Source organism: Coturnix japonica, chromosome 8 (genome assembly GCF_001577835.2).
Source record: "Coturnix japonica isolate 7356 chromosome 8, Coturnix japonica 2.1, whole genome shotgun sequence".
Lineage (NCBI taxonomy): Eukaryota > Metazoa > Chordata > Aves > Galliformes > Phasianidae > Coturnix > Coturnix japonica.
Genome location: NC_029523.1, coordinates 2,838,435 through 2,847,747, shown reverse-complemented (window position 1 = coordinate 2,847,747; position 9,313 = coordinate 2,838,435). Strand labels below are relative to the sequence as shown.

The window sequence follows — 9,313 nt, the reverse complement described above, 5'->3', positions numbered from 1 at the left end:
AGTACATTATGAATTTTACTGGGTAACATAGTCTGGCTTCCTACCAAGAACAAGCTTTACCTTACTACAGTTCATTGAAATGTCTGGCTGCTTTGGAACACAAGAAAAATCTATTGACAGATGTCCTGACAAGGCAATAATGAAAAGGTCATACTACATTTCCTGCAGCATTTATCTTGTGGGGCTTTTTTGGGCAATGTGTACCATAAACTAGATCAAATTATATCTAATTAGAAACGCCAATTGCTAGAATGAAAGTTAAAAAGCTATTAAATGCTTGTATTGAAATAATTGCACATTATATTTCAAAATTCTAGAAGTGTTTAATGGCATCTTATCAACATTCACATCCAGTCTTAAAACTTTTTAACTTTTCTAAAGATCAAGGTCACAAAGCTCAGCAGTTCTTGTTTTATGGAGCCTTGGGGCCATTTTGAACTATTACTACTTCAAGAATTGTTGATTATGATTGAATACTGGAACAAAAGTACATCATAGACATTCTGTGCAAGCCTTTCCTGACAACATAATCAGTGAGTGGAATTACAAATGCCTAATATTCAGTGACAATTATGAAAATGCTTGCTGATCAATTTTTTATCTCTTCTTGATAAGTTACAACTTATTGTAAACTACACAATAAATTGTTGTAAACTAAACTAGAAATAAATATGCCAATCGTGTCCTTTATCATAATGTTCTAATTTTATAAAGCACGGAAATAACTGGTTATGCTAAAAAAGAAAAAGTTCGTTCTGTTTATTTACAGCAGTAATTTAGATAAGCTTAGAACAGGCTATTTTGAAAAGAGACAGAGTTCTACAGAGGTCCTTTATCTGGATTCAGGAGCTTTTTAGATTCACAGGCTCTTAATTACATTGGTGACGGTGCCTTTGCTGTTATGGCACAGGTAAAATCAGGTACTTTAAGTTTACATTTTGCACTACTTTAAAATAATTTCTTTATTTTTTTTTTACCAAACCTTTTATGTGTGTACAATATCAACAGTAAACTTTGATACATCCTATTGAGCTGCATATGTTATAATATTTCAATCTAAATTTAGTCCAAAGTCAAATGGGAGTGAAATTTACTAAGAATATTTTTCCATAACACTTGCTTCTAATTGGGAACCATGTAGATTCTAACTAGCACCTTTGAAAAAGACCAACATGCAGTAAGTTTCGCTTTGCCTCTGCATTTTGTGAAGAAGTGAGGTTGATCAGTGTACAGTATTCTATGTTTTGTAGAACTTAATTCCCCAGCTGCAAGATATGGCTCAAAATATAACTTCATCAGTTGTTCAACTGCTGCTTACAACTTTTTTCCCTGTATTTTGTCTTCTAGTTATCAGTGTATTATATGCCCAAGTATAGCAGAAGTACTTCCTAAGCCCAGTTGCCAATATTTTAGTTTATTTTATCCTATCAGAATGGACTAAATGAACAAAAAGGATCTTTCCAATCAAGTCTGTGTTCTAAGGTGAGTTATCAGTCAATATCCTCACAGAAATTACTGTTATCTTACATTGATGAATATTCTATAACTCATATATTATACAGCTGAAGGGGAACTGTTAGTTTGGGGCTTCAGCTGATAACTGATCACCTGGTGAAGAGGTGTGGCTCTCTTGGGGAGCGCAGGCAGATTGTTTGCAGCTGTGCTCCCCAGGTGATCAGCAGTAGACCCAGTATGCAGCCACTCTGGCTCATAAAATGGGCCAGCCTCTTAAGGGAGAATGTCTCTTCAATATAGAATGCTTTTTTAGGAAGGAGAGCTGTGTAGCTAGAGTGCTTTTTCCCCAGCTTGGTGAGTACTGTTTTTCCTGTTTGTCTACCTGCAAATACTTTACCTGGTATCCCCAACAACCCATCAGAAGCAATTTTGCTTCTTCATAAGTAAGGAACAACACATAAGTACAATCCACTTAGATCTAGTGTGGGGGGAAAATGGTTACTGGAGAAGAATTTCTCTAACAACTCAGTTGATATAGCTTCAAGACTGATTAATTTAATTTTCATTAAGAATCTTTTCAGAATCGGATGGCTTTACACTCAATAAAAAGCAAAGCTGGTGTGAAGAAAGTGACAAGATGGCAGGTTTGTAGTAGTTTCTTAATACTATTATTATTTTTTAAAAGCATATTGTATTTATAAAGTGCTTTTACTTCTAGTGATGTGTTTTTATAATCAAGAAGGGGTTAAATTATATGTGATTTGCACTTGATGTGTTTAGCTACAAAAAATACCAAGATCTGAATGATTCAGTGCAGGTGCGCTTTATGTTCACATCTACAGGTTTTTTTTCTATTCTCTTTCTTAGTAAAGTATTGTTGATAAATCAGTAAACTCATTTTGTTTTATATCATGTGATTTGAGCACTTTTTTTTATTACCCTGGAACTCGTTGCATTTAGAAACTTTCCTTAACCAAATCAATTATAACAGTAACGAATGTTTAGATAATTTGAACTTTGCTGCACAGTGAAACTGTTCTTGTTTGTTATAACTTGCAAAGTATGCTTTATGAAAACCAAACAAACTGTCTTTGAAAAAATTTCCCCTCAGGCATCTTAGTTAAAGTCAGGGTTTTCATCATTGTCATGGTTCTTAAGTCTACTCTTAGTAGTACAAAGGCTATAAAAATGCTAATTTAAAGTAAGAAATATAAACAAAGGACCAATAGTGATTATTTCTTTTCCTCTGACATTGTCAAATGAGGACTAGATTCTTAGTAGAAAGATTGCTTAAATAGGGCTCGTTCCATATAGCTGAGAACTTAGTCTCATTCGTGAAAGCTTACCTGACTCAAGTCCTTGAAAATTTTCCAGTTCTTAACTCTGGGTTTTTGTTGTGCTCTACTGAAATATAAATAGTAGGGGGAAAAAAAGTAAATCATATAGTGGCGCGTAGGCTTATTGCACATCAGGATAAATTACAAGAGACTGATGGCACTGAAGTCATAAAACATTATGACTTTATATTCTGTTAGTGATGAACCACAATTATATTAGCCCAGAACAAGAGATTACTCACAATAAAACACAATTTGGTGTGAATACAGGCTACTCATTATATATGGGGTGTATGTAAAATAGTTTAGCTCCAAGGGTGAGCTCCCAGAATTAGAGTGACCTTTTCATTTTCCTGAGTTATCAGTCTGTTTCCATAGTACAGATAATTTTTTCATCATATATCTTAAGAATGAATCTGTAGAGAAAGGAGCTGTGTTGAAATGTTACTCCAAGCCTCTTTTCTCTCAGCAATTTAATTTGTTTCCACTGTGTCCTGGTTGTATTGAAAATTAGGAGGCAAGGATTAAACCATATTGGGGAGGCCTGATTAGTGTTGCCCCAGCTGTCTGGGCTCAGCTGTGGTGGGGTGGGCTAGGCATGTACTGCTGAATGTAGGGGGTTGCACAGCTGAGACAGTGGCTGTGTACTGGTCAGTGTGGGTTGCAGCTGGACCTGCAGCAGAAAAGACCAGGAGAAAAAAGCCAATTTATGTAAGATCTACTCACCAAGGAGACATTGAGCATTCCATACTTCAGGATAGCTTGGCCATTACAGTGGGTGTTTTTCATGTGGAAGGAACATTTCCTTTCTGAGAGGACTGGTAGAAATCCTGAGGGAAGTGCCTCTGCAACCAGTGCTGTGCCAGAGCATGGGGAAACACTGCCAGAGCTGCTGTGTGTCAGAGTGGGGACAGTCCTGCTGTAATTGCTGTTGTGGTGGGGATGTGCCTGAGGGGACACAGTCTGCAGCCAGCATCACTGAGCATGGCAGGACCTGTGAGAAACAGAGCTGCAGAAGCTGCTCGTTTTCCTGCTACAACTGCCCCACCACCTTTCATCTCCTCAGAGGAAAGTCTCACAGAGTGGCAGTGAAAATGATATAACTTCAAAACAGGAGGAAAAGGGTCTCCCTGAGTGTGTTAGGTTTTTTAATTCTTATATTTGAGGCAGTGGTCACTGGTCTGCTTTGTTGTGCAGTGAATTAAACTAAGAAAAATGGGGATGTGGTTCCCTCTGAGATCCTGGGGGGGCAGCATGGCAAATCAACCATTTTGCAAGTTCCAATCACTAACAGTGAATTGAAGTAAAATGCCCCCACCTGTGGCTCCTGAGAGGTCCAGGGGGAAAGCAGGTGTGGCTTTTACCCCTCTTGTTAGGCATGAGCATGGATGGGAGGTGATCACCAGAACAACAAATGGCAATTCAAGTAGTGAATCAGAGACTTGGTAGAAATGTTAGGGGTCTGTGGAACTGGATGAAAAGATATGGAAATACAAAGTCAGAACTCTCAATTTAGGAGTATCAAATCAGTTTAATGGCAGAGGTTCTAGAAGACTACTTTTTTCTTTGTTTTTCTCCTCAGTGAATTTTGTGTCAATGGCATGTGGAATTTCCTTTGGTCAGTTCATATCATCATGTTGTATAGACAGCAGCTCTCCAGACAGCACAGCAGCTCTGCTTCATGGCTTCAGGTAAGATAATATTTTTGAAGCAGTTTTCTCCTGGCATGTGTAGTGTTATTAATCATCAATGAAAATTTTTAAATATGTTGTTATGTGGTTGAATTTACAACTTGGCATGTTCTCTGTATTCAAGTGTGGTAATCAATTTGTTTGATGCTTCTTAAAATGTAATGTAAATCTGTTAACTACTAGAGCTCAGTCGCTAGCCTGGCTCTCTCTTCAGTACTAACGTGGTTTTAGTTCACTGTTCTCTGGCTTGAAGTTAATTAAATCCTTCTGAGTTCAGAGGATCTGCTGGCAATTTGCTAGATTTGAAGACAGCTAGACTTTGTCTGTATTGTTTTTGGAAAAGATGCATTTCGTTTTCTTCCTGCATTTATTGTATTCTTCAAGACGCATCTTGAAGTTATAAGATGCCTCAGTATTTCAGTACTGTTTACTACTATTTGTATAAGTGAACAATCAAAATCATAGTTCACTGTGCACATTTATGTGCTATGAGAATCTTCGTGTAATTGAGGGATATAAACTTAGTATTCATAATTCAATGTTCGTGCTACTGTAAGAAAAAATACACTTGAAAACATCATCGTTGCCATTAAATAGGGCTTATCAGCCAGCTGCTTTGGCACTCTGCTGCTTAAACACACTGTAAAAACAACAAAGCAAATATGATTGTGTAAGTACATTGCTTACTATGTAAAGACAATTAGAATTTGGAGCTAAATCTATAGAACTTAAGAGCAAACAAGTCTGTTACTTGTTACCATTGAGTATCACAATCCATTTCACTTCATGTGATCATTGTTGCATTGTTGTACATAACACAAATGTAAATAAAAGCAAACAAACACCTAAAAACAAGATAGTAGTGTGAGATCTTGTCCTATCAAGAGTTTTGTTGGCGCATGAAGTTACGCTTTTCTAAAAGAAATAAATAAAACAAACCAACAGATAAACCATTACATTATTATTTCCTCCAAGTGGATCATTAAAACTAAGTATGTGAGAAAGAAATTTCACTGAAATCTGGATAGTCTAGATATTTAAAAAGAAAAAAAATACATACAAATTTACCCTTTAGGGTTAGATTTACATTATTTCAAACAACTGTGGTGGCAGCTCGAGTACTTCATAATAGTATAAAGAGCTCTTCTGAGATCTGCATGAGTATTGTGAAACCTGTGGAAGTCATTATGTCCCCAGAGCCAGGATGAGTATGAGATGGAACCAACTGCAGATGGCTGACTTGAGTTATACTATTTGTACATTCAGTAAATATTGAGTTTCAAGAATGGACCATAATCATTTGTGCTACAGGACTCTTTATGTGGTTTCTACAAACAAAGCAGTCTCTTATTAAGGGTAATAATATCTGCTGGAGCTTACAACTACTTTTGCAATAATTGACGTAGCAACTGTACTGCATTACCGATGTTATATGCGCAGACTTAATAACTCTAGTCTTTGGTGGTGGTTTTGAATAAAATTGTACTGAATTTAGAAAATCTTTACAGTTGAAAGGGACTTAGGCTTAGTATTAATAGTTATGAATGAACATCAGATAGACTGTTGTAATTTTATGGTGTTTTGATCTCTGAGGAGGAGGACAAGCCTATTTTCTAATTTAGAATCATATAATGGCTTGGTATGGAGATGACATTAAGGATCACGTAGCTCCAACCTCCTGCCCTGGGCTGCATTGCCACCCACTGGATCAGGCTGCTCAGGATCCCATCATAACATGAAGCTATATCTTGCTGTTACTGTATTACTGTGCACACAGTAATAATAAAACAGCAAATACCTTGAATGTCTAGTGATCTCTGCTTTGTTGTTGTGAGAAACACTTTTGCACCTAGTTCTAGGTATTTTTGGTTGCATATAGTATCTGGTGATTGTAACTATTCAGAACTGCAAAGAGTTGTGGTCTTTGAAATGAGCATCTTTTGGAGAGTTTTCTGTAATGCAACTCATCAAAGGGATTTCTTATTAACATATGTTATACCTGAACCTTTGAAGATGCAGTGCTTATGGATCAGAGTTGTGTACACATTTCATTATTCATTCAGGCACCTTTATGTTATATTAAACTGTTAGTCTTCAAAGTAGTTTGCTGTGCTTTTGGATTTTGGAGAGGGATTGTTTTAGAGGAGAAATTCAGGATTTACCTGTTTTAGAAGAAAAGTTTCTTTTTAAAGCTTACTTTACAGTCCACTTCAAAGCTGCAGTTGCATTTCAAATACTCAAACATACATCTGAAGCATCCCCTACTAATGTGATAAACTGACTTCTTTCTTTGGCTCCATACGGAGGTCAAAATCCAGCATCCCTTAGTACTGTGAAAAGCAAATTAATAATATTCTTTGAGCACCTGACAAATGAGTGTTGTGATGACTTTCATACTGTATTTATCAGGATAAAGTTGCAGTGTTAGTAGTAGCAAACATTACATCTGCATTGAAACTAAAAACTGAAATCTGTAGACTGTTCTCCATTAGTAGCAAATTTACTGTAGGAGGAATTTTTGTGTCTTTAGTGAGCTGGGGTGTTCCATTAGTCTGTCCTTAAAATGGTTGACCCTGTAATAAAATATTACACTTAGACATATGTGGTATTTCTACAACATGCTTTTAACAGCCACCTCTGTAAGGTATGAAGTTCTATGAGCCCCACATTGTATTGTTCCCATAGAGCTCCTGAGTGTAGGGTGAAAGTGATGTGAGTAAATAGGAAGAACTCTGTTGCATCCTTTTATTTTTGAATTTATTACATTTGGAGGACTTAGAAGAACAATAAGTCCTAAGAACTGTCACCTGAAAATTGTTTTTCAGGATGTGTTTTTCAGACTTGATCATCTTTGAGTATCTTGACATGAGCTTAACCATTAGCTTCTATCTTAATATTGTATATCTGAACAGAACAGAGTAGCAATAACCTATCAGAGCAAAGTAGAAAGGATAGTTGGTGGCTGTCTTGTTACTTAATTTTACTTTTACTCTGCCTTATCAAGCCTGGCAGTTGCTGTTACTTAAGTTGTAATACCTCCAATGAACTATTAATTTGAGAAAAATAAATTAGCATAAAAATTAAATATAACTTTTCAGTAGCTTGAAAGTTTATGTAAATGACCAATTTCAGAAAGAACTTAAAGTAATCAGACAAATTCACTTCTCTAACTGAACATCAAATGTTCTTTGCAAATCTCATTATATGCAGCTCATGAGAATGTAATTAACTTCCTAATTTATATGCAGATAGCCATCTAAATGTCAAAGCACTTTTATTCAGCAAATTCCTTCCCATTTCTGTATCAGTACTTCAAAAAAAAAAAGTGCAAGAAAACTTCACAGAGGCTATATGAGAGGCATCCAGTCTTTTTTCAATACCATTTTGACTGTTCTAAGCAGAAGTGCTTTCAGTTGTCTCTGTTTTCAGGACATATTCTACATCATGTGGTTTTATACATTTGTCTGTTTTAGTGTGATTGTTAGTGTAAAGTATGTGTAATGAAACAACTTGGGTTTGGGTTTAGTTTGAAATGTGTTCTTTGTGAAGTCAGGAAAAATTATATTGCTATAGTCTCTGTACCTCATCCTGTGGTTTGAAATCATCTATACAGCACTGCATCATTTCAATGCTTTAGATGTGAATATAAGAATGAAGTGAATCTAAAGTAATCGACTATCAAAACTATACATCAAATGCATAAGAGAGGTTTCCAGCAAGCAAGCAGGAAGGTTAAGGACATTTTGGTTGCATATATATATATATATATATATATATATTATTATTTATTATTATTATTATTTATTATTATTATTATTATTTATTTATTATTTATCATATTATTATTATTATTATTTATTATATTATTATTTGGTTGCATATATATATAGGATTTTGTTAGAAAAGATGTGAAGAGAAGTAAGATTACTACGATAAAATATAGATGTATGATAAAACAGATACATATTGATTTAAAATATTGCTTTTGAAATAATTTTAACCTTTCTAAGTTTTAAATGTAATATGCTTAAACTGGTATCTACCAGAGAAAAATATTCCTTGTTCCACAATCATACCTTATTCATCAGTGCTTCTTGACAGTAAATATCTGAAAACAACTGTTTTCAGTGATAAGTACAGGGAGAATAAATTGTCATCCAAAATGTCTGTGAAACCCAAGAAATATCCTCCTAATTATATGCAGCCTAGGCAAGCTAAAAGGTTGAATGCTCATACTGTGGTGAGTTTGTGTAAGGAATGTTGTCACATGCGTTTTACAACCATGCATGAATACAGAGTTAATATTATGTGATAAAACATGCTGTTTTATCTCTTTGGTTAAATCTTACACGTCAGATGAACTGGGGGGTGGGAGGGATGAAGCAGGAGGAAGGGGAAGAAGATGATTAACTTTTCAGTAGCCAAACTTTTCATGTCTACCCCGTCACTTTTAAAGTTTCTAATGGAAGCAACCATGACTATTCTGTACAGATCAGCATGTTGGAGGCCAGTGTAATCTTAGATTTGATATTCTGGTGGTTTATAAATACTGTAGTGGAGGTAGACTCATTATCCTTGTTTACCGTAAACAGAAGTGAAACAGACTTATATGGGAATATACTGACAATGATTGTAGAATTTCAGGTAGCATCCAAGTAAAAAAAATCAGTTACCCTGTAGTTTTGAAATTAAGTGTAATGAAAGATCTTCTTTTTCTCAATTATTTCATGTGCTGAATTACTTCGGCTTATCTGTCTAGCAGCTACACGATTTCCCTGAATTTTAAATACATTTTTTCCCACCAGTAACACTGTGTTTTCCTTTTGCATA

General features: G+C 35.4%; 1 long non-coding RNA gene across 1 annotated transcript; it reads left to right on the top strand.

Moving 5' to 3' along the window:
• The first annotated feature begins 1,738 nt into the window (after positions 1 to 1,738).
• On the top strand, positions 1,739 to 4,483 carry LOC107317093. The gene is made up of 3 exons (XR_004308147.1): positions 1,739 to 1,809; positions 2,026 to 2,099; positions 4,375 to 4,483. It is a non-coding gene; the product is annotated as an uncharacterized LOC107317093 (long non-coding RNA).
• Positions 4,484 to 9,313: the final 4,830 nt, after the last annotated feature.